This window comes from Rhinolophus hipposideros, assembly GCF_964194185.1.
Source record: "Rhinolophus hipposideros genome assembly, chromosome: 13".
In the NCBI taxonomy this organism is placed as follows: domain Eukaryota; kingdom Metazoa; phylum Chordata; class Mammalia; order Chiroptera; family Rhinolophidae; genus Rhinolophus; species Rhinolophus hipposideros.
This window is the reverse complement of record NC_138059.1, coordinates 37,784,753-37,794,538: the sequence shown is the minus strand read 5'-3', so window position 1 is coordinate 37,794,538 and position 9,786 is coordinate 37,784,753. Positions and strand designations below refer to the sequence as shown.

The following is a 9,786-nucleotide window of genomic DNA, read 5'->3' as shown; positions in this document are numbered from 1 at the left end:
CATATCCACAATGTACATATTTTTATTTCTATACATATACATCATACTCCATTTCTTGGAAAGTAGAATGTGTATCAGGAGTCTCCTGCAGGAAAGGAGAGGTTAGGAGAAAATAAGGTGAAGATATGCTAGAAATGATATGGGAAAAAAATAAGAGGAAAACAGTTTAGTACTTGGAGAAAGTGGGAAGAAGGTGTTACATGGCAGGAAGAGGCCATTTATAACTTCAAGTCACCACCAAAAAGCTATTCAATGTTTTCCAGGTCTACTTGTCCTTTCCAACCCTTAGGAGTTTGACCGTAGCTTTAGAAACAGTTCCCTGCACCAAGTCCTACGGTCTCTGCAAGCTCATGTCTCTTGCCTCTGTTCCCCATTTCTTGGCTGCTTTGGCTGCTTTGCCACTCAGTTTCATTTCCAAATTTAGGTTTCCTAATGTGTGAGTCATAATGCAATAAATAGTGATTATATGTGCTGAGGCCCAGTTGAGATGGAGCAGGGAAACTGCTCTGCAAGTTTGGACCTTTTCTCCAGGGTACTCTTGTTCCACCCACCTTGCCCCTCTTCTAGAACCAGGTGCTTTGTTCTATCTGGCCATGCCTACCTGTCCTGGTGCCCACCAGTCTTAGTGGCTGCACTTATGTGGGTGGGTTTGGGTAGAATCTGGGCTGGGGATGGGTGTCAGGGAAGGCTCCATACAGAGTCAGAGGAAGATCAGGTGAGGAGTGCTGTTGGGTGGTAGCAGCTGAATGACAGCTTGTTTATATAGGGTTTATCTTGCTTGTGAACATTTCTTATTTGTTCTCAACTTAAAGTGTGTAAAGAGTCATTAGAAAAGCACAAACATGGAGGAAGAATCTTTGCAAGAATTGGCCAGGGAACTGGAATCAGGCATATCCAGTTTCAGTTTACTATTTCCTGCTTTTTCACATAAGTGGTAAAAATTTATATTTTATTAATAATTTCAATAACTGCAACATGTACTACTACAACTATTACCACCACATTCACTGTTTATTAAGCACCTACTATTTGCTACATGCTTTACTTATATTATCCCTAATATTCATAATTCTAGGGAGTGGGAGTTATTTTTCCCATTTTACAAATTTTACTAGTAACAAAATTGAAGCACATTTACACAAGACTGTACAACTAACAAATTGCAGAATCAGAATATGAATTCAAGTCTATCTGGCTCTAAACTATAAATGTTTTTATTTTAATTTTAATTTTTAAATTAAATCATGCTTAAATTTCTTCTCTTTACATCAAAGTACAAATGACCTCTGTATACCAATATTTTAGAAAAATATATTGCTTTTAAAAATAGATTCTCTTGATAATATTTGGATTTAAAATTTCTGTTGAATTTTATTTAATCTGGCACCAACTTTTAAAAACTTTATCCAGTGTTCTAATTTTGCAGGTTGTAAACTTATTTGAGTTAGTTTTATAGAAGGCCAGCTCTTTTTATTTTTAATGTCAGATCTTATTTATATGTTACTCTTAGAAAATCTCATTTTTGACTGGACTCAGAGGTAGAAGCTCTCAGAGAAGACAGCCTGTTTCTCTTAGCAATCTGTTCCTTGGCATTTTTCTTTGGCCTCCTTCATTTTCTTGGTCAAAAGTGAGCATAGTCCCCGGCCTCTTTCTTATTTTTCTTAGTATGCTGTTTCTTCAGAGCAATATGCCGACATTTGTGCTGCAGGATGCGTGGAGTAACAAGACGCTGAATCTTGGGTGCTTTGGTCCTAGGAGTCTTACAGGCTTTCTTAAAATATATTATCAGACATCATCCTCTTTTGAGGCACTGAAAAGTTTGCGGATTCTGCTAGCTCTTTTGGGCCCTAGGCGATGAGGCACAGTATTATCAGTGAGATCAGAAATATCTTTCTACCCTTTTTTTACAGTGACCAAGTTGAGAATACTCAGATTGGCATCCACAATGCAACCCCGAAAAAGGTTTGTGCTTTCTTTATGCAGTCCTCCTTGGTCTACAACAGGAATGCCCCTTATTCAGTAGCAGGTAGACATGGCCATGGTCAAGATTCCATGAGGAAAACTTGTCATCCCCACCACTGATTCGAACCACATAACCCTTCCGTTCTTCACCCAGAGCAGCAGCAGCAACTTCTGTGGCCATACATGTCTCACAAAATGTATGAAGTTTGTATTTATTGTCCACTTCAATGAGTTTCTGGCAACCAGTGACTGGGAAAGAGATGGTCAGCTTCATCCTAAGGCAGCTGACCTCCTCCGCGCCACAAAAAAGAGCCAAGGTAGGCTTTTAAGATAACTGCTTGTTGAGGTTAATATTTTATTTGTCATTTACAGGAGTTAATGTTGAGGAATAAGGCATTTGTTGTATTTCCCTCTGCTGGCAGGGAAGGTTCTATGCAAATAATTTAGGAATTTTCTACAGAATAAAGCAGCCATTGTGTCCTTTTGTGTATGAGTACTTGAATATTTCTACTTCATTGAAAAAGTTACCCATGATTGTGCCTTTTTTAAAAAACAAAACAATACGTACTTATTATAGAAGATTGGTAAAATACAGAGAAGAAAAAGGGTCATGGATAATCCAATCAAAGATAAAATATTAATATAGTTATGTGTTTTATATGTCTTTTTTATATAAAAGTTTATATATTTTACATGTAATTCATAAATCTACCTGGAATTTATTTTAGCGTGGGTGTTAAGCCTTATGTTTCTGAAAAGACAAAGATGAGCATGAAACTAGTTTATTGGTTTTCAATATGACAAATAAATTATGTTCCTGTTAGAAATATATAAACTTAGTTTGTAGTGAGGTAAATCGTGATCAATTTATGTCCATTATTGGGCAAATACACAGGATTCTTGATGTATACTAGGTTTATATGTTAAAACTCCCAAGATTAAGATAAAATTTCTGCCAAGAAAATTTCATTTTGTAAAATATGGATAAGCTTCTCTGTTCAAATTTAAATGTCATTTTTTGATTCTAAGGTAAGATAGCTTCACAGATGGTTAAAAGAGCAGTAGCATGAGAAATACGATTTACAATAAATCTTTCAAGAAATGAATTAAAATGCCTGCCAAAAAGCTTTTCAAATAACTCCCCAACCTTAAATTCCAACCTCTCCAAGAGACATATGCAATAATTTTTTCCCTTTGCTTTTTGAATCAACTTTATTTTTTAGAGCAGTTTTAGGTTCACAGCAAAATTGAGTAGAAAAGTACAGAGTTCCCATATACCCCTGCCCCCACACATGCACAGCCTCCCTCACTATGAATACCCTGAACTGGAATGGTACATTTGTTACAACCAATAAACCTACATTAACATGTAAATATTACCTAAAGTCCATAGCTTACATTAGGGTTCACTTGTGGTGTTGTATATTCTGAGTTTTAGCAAATGTAAAATTACATGTATCCACCATTAGATAGTATCATACAGAATAATTCAATTGCCCTAAATACCTACTGTTTTCTTCTTATTCATCCCCCCCACCCTCCAACACCTGGCAACTACTGATCATTTTACTGTTTTGCAATATTTTTAATGTAATCTTCTATGTCATTTAATTGGGAAACTTTTCTAAGTGATCTTCTAAGAAGTGAGTACTTGAACATGGATTTATAAGGCACTTTGATAAAACATCATTGAACTGTATTTCCATGAGCCCTTCTTGTTTCAAAGCAAAAAGTGTGCAATACTGCAATTTAGGGATGTGGTTATAACTTGGTTTATTCTCTTTAGATATTGAATTTTTATAGAGTATACAGTATCTGTTCCCACTTCCTGCAGACCAGCATCTGCAGCAAAAATAATTATGCCAAACTGGTTTGTAGGACACAGTGGCCAGCAAAGCCACAAATGTCTGCATCTAAATGTTTAGGAAGACACCCTCTGTATGATAGGTTGTTTTCTCGTAGCCAGGGCGCATCTTGTTCTTCTGCAAGAAGAGTAAAATCACTTTTTATTTAGAAAAAAGTATAAAATGTATTGTTTTTAATCATGTAGCTGTCAGTCTAGAACTATTTTGTGACTGGATATTTAACTTTCATGGGAGGGGGGATAATTTCAAGTTTACAGTTTTCAAGAATAGAAATAGCACCAAAAACATCCATATACTCTTTACCCAGATTCACCTACTAACATTTTACACCATTTGCTTTATCATTTATGTAGATGGTTTCTCTCTTTTATATATTATATTTAAATTATATGTTACATGTGAAATTTTTTTCTGAATCATTCGAAGGTGAATTATATACATCATGGTCCTTTACCTCAATTACTTTAGTGTGTATATTCTAAGAATAGGGATATTCTTTTACATAACCAGAACAGTAAATTTAACTTTGGTACAACACTTTTACCTAATTTTCTGTTTACATTCTAGCTTTGACAATTCACCTAATAAATCATTTGTAGCATTCTCACCTTCTATTACAGGATCCAGTCTCGGGTTTGGGATTGCATTTAGCTGTTTCTTTCATCTCTTTTAATCTGGAACATTTCCACTGCCCTTCTTAAGAATATAACACTCATCCCCCTTTTAAAAATAGAATATTCATTTTTTCAGGTTTGTCTGATACTTTCCCAGAAGTCTAGAGAAAACAGTCCCCTGTGATCTGAGCTGCTTGTTTGAAGCTATCCTGGAGAGTATAATTTCTTTTCATCTGTCTTTTGAATCTCACATATGTGTCTCCACTGGCAGAATTTAACCTGAAACCATTCAGGGAAAAGTCTTCTGGAAAATAGAGTTCTAAACTTTCTCCCCACAGTGAGAAGGAGAATATAGAAAGGGGTGGCAATAATGCTGACAAGCTGGCACGCACTCCTGTGAGGATCTCAGGATAGAAAGGAGAACAAGACAGTAAGCTGCCTGCCCTCATGGAGCTTACAGTTTTCAGGGAGATCTGGAAACACTGTGGAAATACATAGGGCTGTGATCTAGAATAACAGTGGCACTCTCTCAGGATACAGCGGCCTGAAAGATGACAAGGAGCCACAGCTCTGTGAAGGGCAGGGAGCGGTGTGACTGTCTTGGTAGAGAAGTGGCGAGGGCAGTGGGACACATAACAAAAAAGAGCTTGGTATATTTTAAAACTGACCAAAGGTCCACACAACTGAAATTTGGTGGAGCTTGGCATCATTTTAAGGTGGAGAGGATGGCAGAGACTGGATTGTGCTGGTCTTTATAGGTCCTGGTGAAGAGCTGGCATTTTGTTTCCAAGTGAAATAGAAACATTCCTACCCTATGTGGCACCTTTGGGCAAATTAGCAAAAGGCATCCACTCCTCAAGACATTTCCATTTTGTTGGAAAATTGTAAAATACTTTTATTAGAACAAATCACTTCACCAGAGAATATTTGTAATAAACATAAAATTTACAATGCTCCAATGTGAAAGGCACTCTTGCATAGGGTTGTTTTACTACAACCTGTTCAACTGTATATGGCAGCCTCCGTGGGGAACTACGGAACAGTTTCTGCAGAGGAATGACATGATCCTGTGTAGAGGTGAGAAAGGAGAGCAGCAGTGTTTTGGAGGTAAATTCTACAATATTTTGGAGGCAAAGGGATTGGATGAAGGAGATGGGAAAGAGGACAAGATAGCAATTCAGTGAGATAGGCATGACTGGGAAAAGACCAGGCTCTATGGGTTAGGGAGTGCAAGGGACAGAGAAATCAAGGAGTAATTAAAATCCAGGTATTTGCCATTTTCCCTTGAATGCTCTGTTTTCAACTAAAAGTTAACCAAATTCTTGTCTTTTCCAAAATCGGTATTCTTGACAAACTTAGCCAGTAAAGGACAATAACAAGATTTTTGCCTTTTAGGCTTTTAGAATTGGGTTGATTTAAACTCAAATTTTACTAACATTTTCAAGTTCCTCTACATTTTCTGCACTCTGCCAGAGACTTTACACACCTTATCTCATTTCCTCTGCTCAGCCGTCCATGAGGTAGTTACTATTTTTACCTTCATTTTACAGAGGAGATGTGAGGCTCAGAGAGAGATCTTATCACTTGATTTGGACAAGGTACCACAGTACCTGCAGGTCTGAATCAGGAGTTGCTCCTACTGCCTGTGTCCCCCTCCCCCCTTTTTGTTTTTACCAGCTGTGTCAGTGCTGTCCAATAGAACTTTCTGCAATGATGGAAATATTTTGTATCTGCACTATCCAGTAGTCATGTGGCTATTACGCATTTGAAATGTTGTCAGTGTGACTGAGGAACTGAATTTTTAATTTAGATAATTACATGTGGCTAGTGGCTACTGTATTTGTCAGCACAGCTCTAAATCAATGGTCCCCAAATAGGGTTTCACACAGCCCAGGGATGGTACAGAATATACAGAGAGCAGAAAGAAAACACATGCGTGCAGGCACACACACACACACATTATAAATAATTATTTCTGATTTTGTGGATGTTTTGTAATGTACCTAACATATTCAGTGTAAGAGATGTGTATATACACAGAGGATGCTAAAAAAAATATACACATTTCAAGAAAGGAAAAACTATTAAAATTGTAATACTCAATATATACCAATAACAAGATGAATACAAGTCATGTTTAATTTCTGCAATTAAGAGATGCTCAAAGTGGTTACCATCAGTGTCCAGACACTTCTCATTACAGCGAACTACTGTTTGAGCAACGTTGACCAAAGTGTCCCACTTGTATACATTTTTTGGCACCCCCAGTATATATCTACTATACATATAAATTATAGGGTATATATAAATTATATATATTTAATTGATTATAGATATATTTAAATAATTTTTATTTAACACTTATATAGCACTTACCATGTGCCAGACTCTTTGCTTTATAAATATTAACTCATTTAATGTTCATAATGACATTGTTGGGTAGATACTTCTATTAACCTCATTTTATAAATGAAAAAAAACCAAGGCAATACTTGGATATGGCTAAGCACACAGAAAGTTGGTGGCAAAGCCAAGATTTGAGTACATTTTAGCTTCTAAATCCATCTACTTTAGGGTAAGCTAGATAAGTATATAGCAAGCCGGAAGAGGGCAAACAGTTTTACTGATGGGTGAGTGACCAAAAATGTTTGGTGTCTAATGCTCTATAGACCTTAACTAATGAGAAATACCAATTCCTAATCTCAAAATTTAAAAGGATTTTTGAGATGATCAAATCCATCCTTTTTTCCACTGATAGATGTTGCTCTACCTGTAGAGAGGTATGAGGATGAATGAAGGTGGGATAGGGTGATGGTTGAGTCAAGAGTCCTGGGAACATCTGTAACTTGTTTACAGAGACAACTATAGCTAACATGAGTAAAGAATTGTGTGATCATAATTCTTTAAGTTTCCTTATTTAAAAAAAAGAGTTCATCCTTGCCAGTTTTGTTCTAGTTATTAATAAAAAAAAAAGATTTGCTTATTTCTGAGACATTGATGTAAGGGAGAATGGGGGTCCGAAGATCTGGAGGGTCTAGAATCTCAGACCTAAGATCAGGTGGCAAGAAGGCGGGTTGGAATCTGCTCCTGTTCTCTCATGGGGCTTGTTACTCTCATTCAAGAGTAATCAAAGGGAAAACATCTCTGAAATAACAGATCAATGAGGAAGATAAATTTACCCAAGTCTAATTTCCACCTACACAGTTTTTATTTTCAGTGAGTATGTCCCCCGCCACACCAACACCACCAATTCTTTGTCTATCCTAGAAATCTTCGTCATCTCTCCAGGTACCCACCAACGGGTTTAGCAAACAACTGCTATGGTATAAATGAAAAAAAAAAAAAAGGGCAGGATTAACCTTACATACTATCATTACAGTTTCCAGGTATGTGAAGTACCTAGATGAGGTTTTGCGTCGTCAGAGAAAAGTTTTACAAAGAGCAAAGTTCTAAGGCAGGTAATAAAGCCACGCACTTAAAGGGCTGTGAAGAGTACGTGGGGGTTATATGTGTTGTAGCAGCCGCTCTCCTGGTTTCAAACCTAGGAGTTTTAGGGAAAGCAAATGGAAGACGTGCCGAGCAGTATCTCCTTGCTAAGTGGGGAGCAGCAAAAAAATGTCCCCCCCGGGGACCTCTGGGCACTTAAATCCAAAGCCTTTCTTTCCCTGCTGCAGAAAGTTCTTGGGTTCTGTTTGATGGTGGGAGACGGGGACCCAGCCTTCCTTCCATTGTTCCAGTCTCCCTAAGAACTTCGTAGTGAGAACAAACCTTTTCAAAGGCTTGCGCAAGCCCAGATGGCCAGGTAAGACGTTCCAGGTTCGCCCAAACCCATCCTGGGCCGCGCTCCCCACAGGGGGAGGAGGAACCAATTCGAGGCCGGGTTGCCTAGGTGGGTGTGGCCTCCGCTCGGCCCCGCCCCCTAGAGCGCGTCGCGCGGGGCCGCCAGAGCTGGGCGAAGGAACTGACAGGAAAGGGCGGGGAGCAACCAGTGTGGGTGTGCTCGTGCCCGCGCGCTCGCGCCTGGAGTGTGGGCGGCGGCGCGCCTCTGCGCGCGCAGGGGAAAGGCCAGTCTAGGCTGCGGTGGTGGGGTTCGACTGGAGGGGCGGGGGTGTCACCTGCGAGCGGCAGCGCCGGCTGCCCGCCCGCCACGTCCGGATCGCGCCAGCTGCCCGGGGCTGCTGGCCGCACACACCCTGGGAGGCCGGGGCAGGGGAGTGGGCAGAGTCCGCGCTCGGGCCCCGGGACGAGGAGAAGTCGGATTTCGCCGCTGCCCGCGCCCGACCGGGTAAGAGAAGCCCGAGTTAGTTGTCCGCCGGCCTCTGGCGGGCCGGGAGGAGAGAAGCGAAACTTTTCGGCGCTCCTCCGCGCGGTCTCTAGGCCGTCCGCAGCGCGGGGAGGTGTCGTCGTCGCGGGCGGCGGCGGCGGACGCCATGTTGGGGTCTGTGAAAAACGGGGCGCTCCCAGGCCTCGCCCCTCGTGCTGGGGCCAGCCCGCGGTCCGTCGGAGTGGGTCGCGCTCCCGGCAGGATGCCGCCGCCGCCAGGCTCGAGGGCCGCCGGAAGGGTCAGCGCCAATTTGTGGCTGGTTCGCGGGGCGGTGGCCGGGCGGACACGCCAAGGGAGTCCCGAGGTCGGGTTACAATGTGCGGGGCTTGAGGACCCTGGTCCCAGTCGTGGCCAGGACTTTTTAGGGCCCCAACATCTTTCACTCCAAAAGTTTTCGGAGTCTTGGGCATTAGGGACGTTGTAACTTAAACAGCATATTTTTATGTGACCTGGGGCAAAAAATGGCATCGTAAAATTTGCTCTGATAGAAGCGATGGCTCTTACACATTATTTATTTGGAGTCTTTTAAAGTTTTGTGGTCTTTTGCCAAATATGTTTTTCTTTTAAAAATTTTATTGAAGGCCGACAGCTTGCTGCTCGTGTTGCTTGAATAACATGTGTGCTGCTCTTGGTACATGATAGCAACTTGTGTGTACTCTGGAAGTAATAGTATTAAGGTTGTGGATAACTAAGTCCTTTTCTGTAATTCATGGACTCATAAAGTATGTAAGTTGATAAATGCCTTTTTGTACGTGACTAAAGAAGCTCATTAAAGAAAGACTTAGACAGGAACATAGACTGAGAGACTTGAAGGCATATGTTGTTCTGTTAAGAACAAGGTGAAGTGATCTGACCTCTCCCCCCACTTTGTTTCTTTAAAGATGCATGCCTACCATGTTTTGAGCGTTTACTTTATTCTGTATTCTGGTAGCTCATGGGGTCCTCAGATTAATTCAGTATTAACGAAGGCTTCTATTTTTAATCTCTTCTGGTCCTGACAACACTGGAGGTGGTGAATGGT

The 9,786-nt window shown here is 40.5% G+C and overlaps 1 protein-coding gene and 1 pseudogene across 4 annotated transcripts in view; one reads left to right on the top strand and one right to left on the bottom strand.

The window, feature by feature from the left end:
* Positions 1–1,516: 1,516 nt before the first annotated feature.
* Positions 1,517–2,236, bottom strand: LOC308506650 (small ribosomal subunit protein eS6-like; annotated as a pseudogene). Its single transcript has one exon. The product of its transcript is annotated as a small ribosomal subunit protein eS6-like (transcript).
* Positions 2,237–8,490: 6,254 nt separating this feature from the next.
* PLEKHF2 (pleckstrin homology and FYVE domain containing 2) overlaps positions 8,491–9,786 on the top strand; it is a 136,328-nt gene continuing 135,032 nt past the window's right edge. Inside the window, exon 1 of one of the 3 annotated variants that reach the window (XR_013994733.1) lies at positions 8,491–8,726. The gene's annotated coding sequence lies outside the window, so the exon portion shown is untranslated. Of the gene's footprint in view, positions 8,727–8,885; positions 9,004–9,786 lie in introns of those variants that run through there. The other 2 variants (XM_081070087.1, XM_081070088.1) reach the window with 2 other exon arrangements.